General features: G+C 41.1%; 1 protein-coding gene across 2 annotated transcripts in view; it reads left to right on the top strand.

The window, feature by feature from the left end:
- The first annotated feature begins 439 nt into the window (after positions 1-439).
- raly (RALY heterogeneous nuclear ribonucleoprotein) overlaps positions 440-13,825 on the top strand; it is a 58,637-nt gene continuing 45,251 nt past the window's right edge. For both annotated transcript variants that reach the window (XM_039735743.1, XM_039735742.1), the window contains exon 1: positions 440-728. The gene's annotated coding sequence lies outside the window, so the exon portion shown is untranslated. The remainder of the gene's footprint in view (positions 729-13,825) is intronic.

The raw sequence follows: 13,825 nt of genomic DNA, 5'->3' as shown, positions 1-13,825 counted from the left end.
AATACATTTGAACTTTAGGTATACTGCTGCTTTTAAGGCCATGTTTTGACTTAACAATGTGAAATGGGTCAAACTTGAGTGTAGCTCACCTCTGCTAACCTCCCACTGCCCCTTTAGAGACGAACTGCGCTCAATGTCCCAACCTTGGCAGCACCCAGGGCAGTAGACAACGGAATGCCCTTCACAATCACTGACCCTTAAGCACTTGTCGCTTCCCGTCCGTCACGTGAGCGCGCCGGCGCCGGTCAGCTTGATATTCAACAACAAAGACGAAAGTTTCCTCACGGAGAATCGAAAACTGATATGGGTCGCCGTGCTGCTGAACAGATGTTCCCACGAACACCCTCCCCTCCCCCCATTAATCCCATGCAGGTGGATCCTCCCACTACCCGACCTCCCGTATATGTAGTGTAGATGGTTTGATCCGCGCCGCCGAGAGATTGCGAGCGCGCCCCCGCGGGTTGTCTAAGGGCCGCTTCGCGCAGGGCATCTCGTCTCGGCTCAGCTCGCGGTGATACAGACTCCGCTCTCAGAGCTCCTGGAGTGTCACGTTTCAAGTTGCTTCGCGTTCTTCTCCATCACGCTTTCTCTAACCCGTTTCTATCTGCGAGTCATTGAGAGACGGAGATCGCGTTGTCTGGTTCTCTGGTGTTGTTCCGCCACGAAGCCCCATTAAAGGCAGGGTTGAGATCGTGTTCCCCATCGGCACCGCTATAGCTTCAAGTCAGGTACGCTCACTGTTCCTCCTATTGTGTACTATGGTCTATTGTGTCTTAGCTCCGTTATTGTTCCCGATGTTCATTTTCATTCTTGAAGTTAAGAGGCTAGTTCGGGTGGATTACGATGCATGCGGCCACCTCGGCTTTTCTGCCTTAATGTAAAACTAAGATATATTATTTAGTGGTGCCGTTTTAAAAATACGGAATTATGTAGAACAGACTGATGTCGCCTCATGGTAGTAGCAGGCGGTCGGCCCAGACTCACTTCGTGCCCACTGAGGTGTCAATTTCTTGTGGCTATAACTACAGGTGCAGATTTTGGAGAGGCAGGCGAGAGATCGTAATGATTGTTTGGTCAGCCGTGGTGCAAGTGCCCTGGGATCCGCCTGGCCCGTATTACAGATGGACACGGTATAGGAAGCACAGCAGATTAATAATTTATCACCCTTGCAAGCTTCAGCAAGCTGTCTGATGGCAGGCATTATGACAATCGAAGAATGTGGACATGCCGCCAACTGCTGTTTGGTAGTAGCCCACATTCAAACTATTCAGGACGCTGAACAAGCAAGGGAAGGTCGTTCGCCATCTCTTATTCTGTCTCGATGGCCATTTGGCAGGATCCGGCAGTGCCTATCATTGACCTCCTCTCAGCACCCTTTATACGGCACCTCCCTTTCACCTTGGACCATCGGACCCACACAATCGTGTTATAGCTGTTGTGGTTGAGATTTTGGTTTAAGCCATTGTTAACAATGGAGGCTGTAAGGGAGGGGTGGGCATTTCAGTCTGGCAGGGTTGGTGCATGTCCAGGAGGGGGTCTGCCTAACTGGAGCACACACTGCCTCCTTTATTAGTTTAAATCAACAAGTCACAAACATCCACGTGCTATACATACAGTACCTGTTTCTGCAGCCAGATGTGACCTACACATCTATCAGCAGGCATTTGGGGAGATTTTGTAGTGTGTCGGTTTTGAAAAACTTTGAAAGCCAGGGTATCCAGTTCCCTGCTGCACCATTGTCTTTGCCTGTACCTGCACAGTTTTCTTGTTTTCAGAAATGTAATTGCAGAAATAAGCTTTTGCACAACTGGGGGCAAACTGTATACGTTATCTTTAAGAACTATGCAATTTACAACCTAACAGGTGTTTGCTGCTTGCCCAATAACTTGCACGTTGGTCTTTTAAATATTGAAAGCAGTTTTTTCTTTTCTTTCTGGGTTTAACCTTTTTTTAAAACACTTGTCCATTTATGCACAAATGACAGCTCAGTTATACTCTGTAATCTCCTGCATTTAAATAGTACGGCCTGTTACAACAATCCAGCCTTTTAACCTCGCTTTAGTATTGAGGGGGCATCTGAATGATAATTTTCAGAGAGTCACTATTATCATTTGAAACGATGACAGAGACTAAAGTATAATTAAGTTCTTGTATCTAAAGCAATCGGAAACTGCTATACAAGTCATAACTGACTTTGAAGATCACTTGCTGTGAGCGACGTGCAACCTTTTAAACAATATAGTCTCCATAATAATCCATACTTTTGTGTAACAGGAGAATTAATTTTTTGTGTTTTTGCTCCCATTACTTTAGTAGTAAGGTAACTTATGAAGCAGCTGCCTTTGTTACTTGTAGCTGAATTTGAATTGTATCTACTATGTTTCATTATATGTTTTTGAGCTTTGCACATATTTCACAGATGTGCACAGTTTGTCCACTGGGGGCTCCATCTTAGCAGTAGCATAAGAAACATCTGGACTTGCAGTTCCAGTACTTAATCTCCATATTGAACCTTGATGTTTTGAACATTAGTACTATCACAGTCTCTACAAAGTTTATTTTTAAGGAATATCATAATGTCAGCAATATCGATAGCATGATACAGACAGAAATAGTAGTAGATATTGATTTATTTGATGTTCGGTTACTGCCTATTGGATTCATGCAATTACAGATTTTGAGTACAGCAATACAAATCATATAAGGTCAGAAAAAGTTTAACAAAAAAGATTTAAATTAAGGTAGGGGACAAAAGGTTAAGTGTAAATACTGTATACTATTTGGTGAATGCAATAAAACAGTAAAAAAAATGAATAAAAGTTCTTAGCTTTGAAAAAAAATTTCTGAAGTATAACCTTTACACCTTATGAAACTCCATTTTTTCAGTTGCCTACAAAACACAAACAAGCCTTCCTTCATGTTCTCGTTTGAACATGGAGCAGTCCAATAAACATGGGGTAAAGACTGTTCTTGTGAGTGGATGCTATCAAGGTGAAAGACAGTTAATGCACCAGGAATTCCAAATAGCTGGAAATTAACCGCGTCAAGCTTAGTGGGGCCGTCTGAGGGAGCCAAGGCTCACGCTGCTTGGTACATATTGGGACATTGGCAGCAGCTTCTTACACTTGCTGTCGTCTGACAGATGCTTTTATGCAGAAATATCTTAGATAAGAGAGCTAATTGAGACATGCAGTACTAAAAAGTGTGTGCAATGGGGACAGAGATAGGGAGGGAGGAACATTATTGGTGTTTAGGTGACGGTAAAGTGAAATGTGTGTTTTTTGCAATGTTTAGGAGGAATTCAGAGGTGAAGATGGGACAGAAGTACTGTAGTTTGTACCTTCCTAATTTCATTTGTGGGTACTAAACTGTTATCTGCTGATACCCATGTTTCTTCACATACTGTTAGACTGCATTATTCCTTTGTAAAAGAGGTATGTATAGTTGGATTAATTCAGACGTTAAAAAACAGGATGGTGACATGGTGATTTGAATGCAGAGAACTGACTTAGCTACTGGAAGGACAGAGCTGCTTCTGATCTTGTACACTGAATGCTGCAGGCTGTTTAAGGTCCAGTTAGTAGTGCATAATGTTTTGGGTGTCTCAAGATGTTGTTTATTAGCAGTGGTATCTGTAGCCCTGGTGAGACATATGAAAACTGTAATTAAACCCTAGTGCTGTTAGGTAATCGTCGGAGGAGACGGTCGTATCAATAGTATAATGAGAGAGGAGGACTGCCAGAGTGTGCCGAAAGCCGCAAACCGATTTGGTATACCACTATACAATATTTTGATTCAGAATGGCTCTATTATTCAAACGTTACAAATGCATTTTGTTAGTGTCTACAACAATTCACAGCTTAAACACTTATATACAGTAGAAAAAAAGGCTGCGTAACACTTAAGTCTCTCAAAACTCTGTATAAAATACAACATATTTGTCAGTAAAAAGAGAAATGCACTGTAAGACAGCATAAAACAGAAAGCAAAGGTGTGGCTATTCTAGCAGTTGTTAAAAGCAGCAGAGGGAGAGCAACATACAATTGACATTAGAAGTAAGACGATCAAATGACAAGGATAAATCCGCTTACTGTGCTCCACCTCTACCTCGTCATCTACCACTATGAATACGGTTTTATTTTGAGAATGGCCTTGTGTTCACAAAGAAACATGAGTAGGACCAGTTAGTGCTGCCTCTCAGAACTGATTCTGACTGCCACTTCACTCTGTCCTTGTAGTGGACACACTCTGTGTGTCCCCTCCATCTTTGAGTTTTATTTTTGTTTTTGGGGCAGTGAGGGCTCAGATGCTACATTTTAAATTTCACCAGGATTTCCTACATCTGGAAGCTTCCCATGTCTGTTGCTTTTCATTCTCCTTTTTCTTTTTGCCTTTACTAGAGTAAAATGAAATTGTTTGCATGTTCAACCCACGCACAACGCGTCACCCTTTCTTCCACTAATTTATGTATTTGTACTTGATCATTTTTTTTAAAGAAATTTGAAAAGATGAATACAACTGTCCGCAGCATACCAACATAAGTTAAATGAAACACATTATACTTTGGTTGCTTTGTGTTGCAAATTATTAGATATTGTTTATTTAAATATTTAGTATTACATTATTTTGATAATTCAGAAAAGAGAGAAATCTGACACGTACAGAAAACTAATCCGCTCCTTTGAAAAACACCAACCAGTAAATGCCTGTGCAGAGTTAATATTAATATAGAAATAGTGAAGAGGTGACCAGTTTAGGTTGCCACGTGGTGGAGCTTGTGGGGCAAAGGCACTTACCAAAAACTTGGCGCAAGTTGAACTGGCAGTGCAGTGATTATCCTGCTTATTATTCCAATACCTAATCTGTTTTATGATTTTTTTTTTTAAACAAAGGGGCTTTGCCCCCTGCTCGCTTCACTCGCCATCCCCTCTGTCTGCGCTATGCACCAACAACTTTGCGTCTCTGCCGCTCGCGTATGTGGATTTCACTTTCACCAAACAACAAATCTTTTAATTCTCGTGGATAGGCCTCTTCATTGGGAAGAAACACTACTTTTCACTGATGGCAACACGAATTAGACGATCTACAAGACTCCAACTTAAAGTGTAAAGCCAAACAATATCTACATACTTCTGTCATATCATCTGTGTCCATATATTCGATCTCTTTTCGTCAATATCACATTGAACTTTGAATACATGACAATGCAACATATAACTACTCGTGAGTGAATTTCATTTCTTTCTCTGTACAAGAAATGTGTCTGACAATAGCATTCACACAAATGAGAAATGATTGACCTGTGTGCGTGGTTATGTGCTGCAGGACTTTTTCAAATCTCTTTGCATAAGGTCTTGTCTCTCATGGTTTGTAATTTTCTCTTGCTGGATTTCACTTTCACCAAACAACAAATCTTTTAATTCTCGTAGATAGGCCTCTTCATTGGGAAGAAACGCTACTTTTCCCTGATGGCAGCACGAATTACAAGTCACGATCTACAAGTCTCCAACTTAAAGTTTAAAGCCAAACAATATCTACATACTTTATCACCTTTGTCCATATATTCAATCTCTTTTCGCTTTTAACTTTTTGTCAGTATCACATTGAACTTTGATTCCATGTTTGGAATTGCAATGTCTAACTATCAATGAGTGAATATCGTTACTTTCTCTTTACGCGAACTGTGTCTGACAATAGCATTCACACAACAATGAGAAATGATTGAACCGTGTGCGTGACTGTAAATCTTTTAAATGTGGGCAGGACTTTTCCAAGTCTCTTTGCATAACGTTTTGTCTCGCGGAGCTTGACATTTTCTCTTGCGGGATTTCACTTTCACCAAACAACAAATCTTCTAATTCTCGCGGATACGCCTCTTCATTGGAAAGAAACCCTACTTTTCCCTGATGGCAACACAAATTAGACAATGTAAAAGTTTAAATCCGAACATTATATTCGATCTCTTTTCGCTGTTCCATTATTTCGCCGAGTAATAATTTCCGTTTGTTCTTTAACCTGCTCCGCATGTGTATCACGCCAACGTTTTTGAATTCTTTACGACGTTCTACTTTGTCATCTACACTTTGTCTTTTATTTTTGGGCCTGGGCGTGGTTAAATCTCTTGGCACAAAGTCTCGTCACGTGGGACGTGAAAGTGTCTCTCTGAGAAAGTCGCGTCTCATCTCTCTTCCCAATATTTTTTTAGTATAAGAGAGAGATAACAACCTCACCACTGAGAGCTGTTTGCTGGTTCCTGCTAGAATATCTCTGAACCTCAGGGCACTTCTGAACGAGTAAGCGGCAGACCAGCAGATATCTCCCTGCAAGGACTTTGGAGTCTGCCAGTCTGTTAAAGCATTCAGTAATAACATTTCATCTCCCTGGAGTTCCCATATAGGGGTTAATTGTTATTGAGTCATTTTTGAAATTGACTACTGGCAGTAGCCCTGTAATGACACTGGCAGAGTCTCGGCAGTTGTGGAATATTAGCCACAGAACATAACAATACAGGCAGAACCTCGGCAGAGAGCCCCAGTACTATGTATTCAGCAAAAGACAAAAGTGGCACACTGATATGGCATTTTACCTTTCTGTTTTGAATGTCAATAAGATGAAAGTTGCATGAAATGGCTTTACTTCATAGGGCAAGCATGTCTGTTCAGTATGGACATCTGAAGGTGTTTGAATACCTGACTTGGGAAATATTTCTTTGTTCTCCTTTGCTCATATCCATTAAAAGTCTTTCACTTTAATATCTGTGATGCCACTCAGTAGGTTGAGGTTTGAATTATGAATGCAGCGTTAGCTAATTTAGGCTCTGTATAAATAATAGTTGTACAGTCTGATTTGTCACACGTTGGTGATCTCCGTCTCTGTTTCTCATTTACATGCAATAATTAGCAGGGATGTCAGCTGCTTTGCTTTGAGGGTGCTGATACTTCAAACCCGTCCACCCCGAGGTTTAGACGTTGCTAGCAAAGTGAGATTACAGGGAAGCACAACAGAGGCATGCCACTCACAAATACATGCCATGGAAAAGCCACATGTAGGGGTTTCTCCAGTTGCTTGAAATGTCACTGTCAGAGAAGACTGTTCAGGGTTTGACAACCTTGAAAACTGCTGCCGGGCAGCCTGTGCATTAGAGATTCTTTGATTCTTGTCAGTTTGGGAGGAAAATGAACCTCTCGAGTGTAATTGCTTAATCACAGCTGCTCATATCAGTTTGCACCTTAACTTGAAGGTGGTGTACAGTTCATATTTATAAAGCATAACCTCATTCGTATCACTCAATACTGTTTTTATTTTTTGCTCCACATATGGAAACAAAAGGGTTGTACTGCTATATCTGAAAGAACAGACCCTGTGCCATGGGAATGCCACTTAACTTCCCCATGATTTGAAAGATGCCACTTAGAACTATTGTCTGACACCAGGACTGCTTACTCCGTCTGAGTGTTTGCCCCGGGCTGTAGCCTCTCTGTCTCTCACGGCTCTCTGTCTGAGAGATTATGCTCTACAAAGTGGCCTAACGACCTCTTGCATCTTTTAGAAGGCCAGCACCAAGCCACTGGAAACGTCATATCTCCAGGACTGCACATGTGTCGCTAGGCATTTGTCACTCTTGAGCTTGAAATCTGCCCCTTATCTTTTGACTTGTATTCCTTTTAAGGGTGGCAGAGATTTTGAAGAGCACAGTGTTTGACTTGAATGTTGTTAAAGCTGAGATAAAGCTGCCAGCACAGTGTTCTTTTCTGTAATTGGATGAGAAGTAAATGCAGATTGTTCTGTATGAGAATCTTTCGTTTTCAACTATTTGGCAGAGATGCCAAATCTGTGCTTTGTTTTATGCTTGTATTTCTAATGAAAAGTAAAGAAATTGAAGTGCCCACTTTGGACAAAATCAAATGTTGTTTACATTTTGGACAGAATTTAAGGTTAATATTTACAGGACTAAATACATGTGAAAAACCAGAGCAAACTCTTTGGGAGCCTTCAGTGGTTTAATTATTCAGTTCTCCCCTTGACAATTTTATATTACATTTTATTACAGTATACAATGTAATCTGGAATAAGCTTTTTAAATAAGAATGCTCACTGTTGCCTCCTCCATGCTGGAGGAATACCATTTATTTTTTAATTTTTGGGAAGCCATTACTAACTAGTACTCCTGGCAGGGCAACAAATAAGTGCATTTAGTGGACTTTAAAAGTTGGATGTATATAAAAATAGCTAATGACTTTGTTCAAAATACTGCCAAACCTGAGCAGTAAATGACACCAGCTGATTGCCCTGCCAGTTATGTGGTGCTAAAAAAACTAAACCATTAAAAGCTTTCAACACACTAAAAAAGTAATCCCTTAGAAGGCAACCAGGAGTTGTCAGAAGAGCAGTCATGTAGACTTCAGTTTTGGACTTGAAAGCGGTAAGGATATTGAATGGCACTGTGCTGAATAATAAGTATACAGTGGTGTGAAAAACTATTTGCCCCCTTCCTGATTTCTTATTCTTTTCCATGTTTGTCACACAAAATGTTTCTGATCATCAAACACATTTAACCATTAGTCAAATATAACACAAGTAAACACAAAATGCAGTTTTTAAATGATGGTTTTTATTATTTAGGGAGAAAAAAAAATCCAAACCTACATGGCCCTGTGTGAAAAAGTAATTGCCCCTGAACCTAATAACTGGTTGGGCCACCCTTAGCAGCAATAACTGCAATCAAGCGTTTGCGATAACTTGCAATGAGTCTTTTACAGCGCTCTGGAGGAATTTTGGCCCACTCATCTTTGTAGAATTGTTGTAATTCAGCTTTATTTGAGGGTTTTCTAGCATGAACCGCCTTTTTAAGGTCATGCCATAGCATCTCAATTGGATTCAGGTCAGGACTTTGACTAGGCCACTCCAAAGTCTTCATTTTGTTTTTCTTCAGCCATTCAGAGGTGGATTTGCTGGTGTGTTTTGGGTCATTGTCCTGTTGCAGCACCCAAGATCGCTTCAGCTTGAGTTGACGAACAGATGGCCGGACATTCTCCTTCAGGATTTTTTGGTAGACAGTAGAATTCATGGTTCCATCTATCACAGCAAGCCTTCCAGGTCCTGAAGCAGCAAAACAACCCCAGACCATCACACTACCACCACCATATTTTACTGTTGGTATGATGTTCTTTTTCTGAAATGCTGTGTTCCTTTTACGCCAGATGTAACGGGACATTTGCCTTCCAAAAGTTCAACTTTTGTCTCATCAGTCCACAAGGTATTTTCCCAAAAGTCTTGGCAATCATTGAGATGTTTCTTAGCAAAATTGAGACGAGCCCTAATGTTCTTTTGCTTAACAGTGGTTTTGCCTTGGAAATCTGCCATGCAGGCCGTTTTTGCCCAGTCTCTTTCTTATGGTGGAGTCGTGAACACTGACCTTAATTGAGGCAAGTGAGGCCTACAGCTCTTTAGACGTTGTCCTGGGGTCTTTTGTAACCTCTCGGATGAGTCGCCTCTGCACTCTTGGGGTAATTTTGGTCAGCCGCCACTCCTGGGAAGGTTCACCACTGTTCCATGTTTTTGCCATTTGTGGATAATGGCTCTCACTGTGGTTCGCTGGAGTCCCAAAGCTTTAGAAATGGCTTTATAACCTTTACCAGACTGATAGATCTCAATGACTTCTGTTCTCATTTGTTCCTGAATTTCTTTGGATCTTGGCATGATGTCTAGCTTTTGAGGTGCTTTTGGTCTACTTCTCTGTGTCAGGCAGCTCCTATTTAAGTGATTTCTTGATTGAAACAGGTGTGGCAGTAATCAGGCCTGGGGTGGCTACGAAATTGAACTCAGGTGTGATACACCACAGTTAGGTTATTTTTGAACAAGGGGCAATTACTTTTCACACAGGGCCATGTAGGTTTGGATTTTTTCTCCCTAAATAATAAAAACCATCATTTAAAAACTGCATTTTGTGTTTACTTGTGTTATATTTGACTAATGGTTAAATGTGTTTGATGATCAGAAACATTTTGTGTGACAAACATGCAAAAGAATAAGAAATCAGGAAGGGGGCAAATAGTTTTTCACACCACTGTACATTTATAATTGGTCTTCTGGTTTGAAAATGCAAAAACAATTGTGAACAAGTGCTAACTGGTTTTATTTATCATTGGCTTTGCTGGTAACTAAGCAAAGTTTTGCTGTTCATTACATGCAGAGAGTAAGTACTGTGCTGTCGTGTAAATGTGCTTGTTTACAGTACACAAACAAGTTAGGAAATGTACACATGGCAAACCATTTGGGTGTGTTTGGGATCTTAGTTAACTAATTGACTTCATCAAATAGATATTCTATTTTTGTTCACAAAAGTATTTTATAATAATGAGTCTTATTCAAAAACTAGCTTTACCCCGTAGCTGCACCCACATAGTAATGAAACAGGGCAAACTTTAAAAATCAATAGACGTTGGCACTATATCTGATCATGTTCAGCTCTGATGGGAGAGAGTTCCCCACATGGTGATATCTCTGGCAATCAGCAGCTACCCTCTAAAACACATGGAGCTCTGATCTCTCTCTCTCTCAAAAACGTCAAACGTTACTCCTTAACAATCTGTAGATGATGATGTCTGTTGAACAAAATATCGCTAGCTAAGCGGAGGCTAAAGTGCACTCCAACATGTGGCTAGACGTACACCAACTCAAACAGAGGCTGGCGAATAAATGAGGAAGGCCCCACCGCCTGCTCTCGGCCCACAGCCACTCTCTTGGATTTGCATAAATACATCGGTACCGCAAATGAACTATGGTACTTAGAGCGATGAGAGAAGTCGCAAAATCAACCAGAAAGTTCAAGCAAATTATAGAAAACAACCAGATCTAAATCCGTTAAGTAATTCTGTCATGAAAAGCGGACAGACATACAGACAGAACGTGCTTGGACCACAACATTTTTAAAACCGTTTCTTAGTGAGCGCCTATGGGCCAAAGGTAACCTACATTCCATTTTTTTAACAAATTTATGTGAAGAATATGTCTACCAAATTTCAATCAAATTGGTCCACTGTGAGCCAAGTTGTTTAATACAGAAAGAGAGGCGTGACAGTAGGTGCTTTTTGCATTAAAATTCACTTAAAAACAGCACATTATTGCTAAATCTGTCTGTAGTGTCTGTTTCAAATTTTAAATTCAAAATCAAAGTTTGCTGTGCAGTGTGTGCAAAAGAGGACTGTGTGTGTTGGTGTTTTTGTCTGCTTTGGGACTGTGTTGTTCCTGTAGGACACAGGGAAGACATGCCCACAGGTGAAGAAAAACAAAAGGTTCTTTGTTTTTATACGTGTCTCCGGTGTGAGTCTATATACAATATATATATATATATATATAATATTGTGTGTGTGTATATACTGTATATAATTATATTGTACTGTATATAATTGAACAATTTTCTCAAGGGCTATTTCATGGGCAGGTCCGTTGTTATGTCCTTATCAAATAAGCAGATGGAGTTGATTTGAGGTCTGGTGCTTGCATGTGGAAGATTTTGCTGTGAACAGACAACATGCGGTCAAAGGAGCTCTCCATGCAAGTGAAAGAAGCCATCCTTAAGCTGCGAAAACAGAAAAAAAACATCAGAGAAATTGCTACAATATTACGAGTTGCAAAATCTCCAGTTTGGTACATCCTGAGAAAGAAAGCAAGCACTGGTGAACTCAGCAACACAAAAAGACCTGGACGTCCACGGAAGACAACAGTGGTGGATGATCGCAGAATCATTTCCATGGTGAAGAGAAACCCCCTCACAACAGCCAACCAAGTGAACAAAACTCTCCAGGGGGTCGGCGTATCGATATCCAAGTCTACCATAAAGAGAAGACTGCATGAAAGTAAATACAGAGGGTGCAGTGCAAGGTGCAAGCCACTCATCAGCCTCAAGAATAGAAAGGCTAGATTGGACTTTGCTAAAGAACATCTGAAAAAGCCAGCACAGATCTGGAAAAACATTCTTTGGACAGAGGAAACCAAGATCAACCTCTACCAGAATGATGGCAAGAAAAAAGTATGGAGAAGGCATGGAACAGCTCATTATCCAAAGCACACCACATCATCTGCAAAACACGGTGGAGGCAGGCAGTGTGATGCCTTAGGTGTGCATGGCTGCCAGTGGCACTGGGACACTAGTGTTTATTGATGATGTGACACAGGACAGAAGCAGCTGTAATGAATTCTGAGGTGTTCAGAGACATACTGTCTGTTCAAATCCAGCTAAATGACGTCAACTTGATTGGGCGGCGTTTCATGATACAGATGGACAATGACCCAAAACATACAGCCAAAGCAACCCAGCAGTTTATTAAAGCAAAGAAGTGGAAAATTCTTGAATGGCCAAGTCACTCACCTGATCTTAACCCAGTTGAGCATGCATTTCACTTGTTGAAGACTAAACTTCAGACAGAAAGGCCCACAAACAAACAGCAACTGAAAGTAAAGCCGCTGCAGTAAAGGCCTAGCAGAGCATTAAAAAGGAGGAAACCCAGCATCTGGTGACTTCCATGTGTTCAAGACTTCAGGCTGTCATTGCCAGCAAAGGGTTTTCAACCAAGTATTAGAAATGAACATTTTATTTCCAGTTATTTAATTTGTCCAATTACTTTTGAGCCCCTGAAATAAAGGGATTGTGTTCAAAAAATACTTTAGTTGCCTCACATTTTTATGTAATCTTTTTGTTCAGCCCACTGAATTAAAGCTGAAAGTCTGCACTTCAACTGCATCTGAGTTGTTTCATTTAAAATTCACTGTGGTAATGTACAGAACCAAAATTAGAAAAAAGTGGTCTCTGTCCAAATATTTATGGACCTAACTGTATATACAGTATATGTGTGTGTGTGTGTATGTATATATGTGTATATATATCTATACTAATAAAAGGCAAAGCCCTCACTGACTGACTGACTGACTGACTGACTGACTGACTGACAGACTCACTCACTCACTCACTGACTTATCAGTAATTCTACAACTTCCCGTGTAGGTAGAAGGCTGAAATTTGGCAGGCTCATTCCTTACGGCTTACTTACAAAAGTTGGGCAGGTTTCATTTCGAAAGTCTACGCGTAATGGTCATAACTGGAACCTATTTTTTTCGTCCATATACTATAATAGACTTCTGCTCGATGCCCGTGGGAGGTGAAGTTACGCCTCCCACCTAATTTAGTGCCTGCCCATATAAGGCCGTCTGTCAGCGGCAATCCAATAGAAACACTGCTGCTAAATATTCACGGGTGAAGGACTGTGCTTATGCAGAGGAAGATGAGATGGTCAGGGTGGTGTTTGGCACAAACTCGCTAAACTGCTAGAGAAACTTTTATAGTATATATATATATGTATATATATATATATAATATTGTGGAGGACTGCCGGCTTCCCATGCCGGTCTGCACCCCCAGGCCGCCAGGAGGAGCTCTCCCGACAACAGGATCGTGCCCCGAGGTCCAGCAGGGCCTTATGGACTTTGTAGTGTTTATACACAGCCCTGCTGGATACCTTGGGGACCACCAGGAGTCGCGGGGGTTTATAGGCTTTGTGATGCCGTATGACCCGGGAGTACGTCACGGTCACGTGACAGGAAGAAATGTCGTGCTCCCGGGTTGAAGTAAAGGACTAATTGCCCTGACCCGGAAGGAGTAAGGAACTGTGGACTATTGGGACAGAAACACCTCCGGGTCAGGGGCTATAAAAGGGCGGTGCCTCGCTCCAGACAACGAGCTGTGCTGGGAGGTGGAGGAGCAAAGTGTCTGGGCGAGGAGGAGAGTTTATTAGTAGTGGTTATTGTGTTAGTTTATTGTATGAGTAGT

The sequence above is a fragment of the Polypterus senegalus genome, chromosome 14 (assembly GCF_016835505.1).
Source record: "Polypterus senegalus isolate Bchr_013 chromosome 14, ASM1683550v1, whole genome shotgun sequence".
NCBI classification, from domain to species: domain Eukaryota; kingdom Metazoa; phylum Chordata; class Cladistia; order Polypteriformes; family Polypteridae; genus Polypterus; species Polypterus senegalus.
This window is presented reverse-complemented; position numbering and strand designations above follow the sequence as displayed.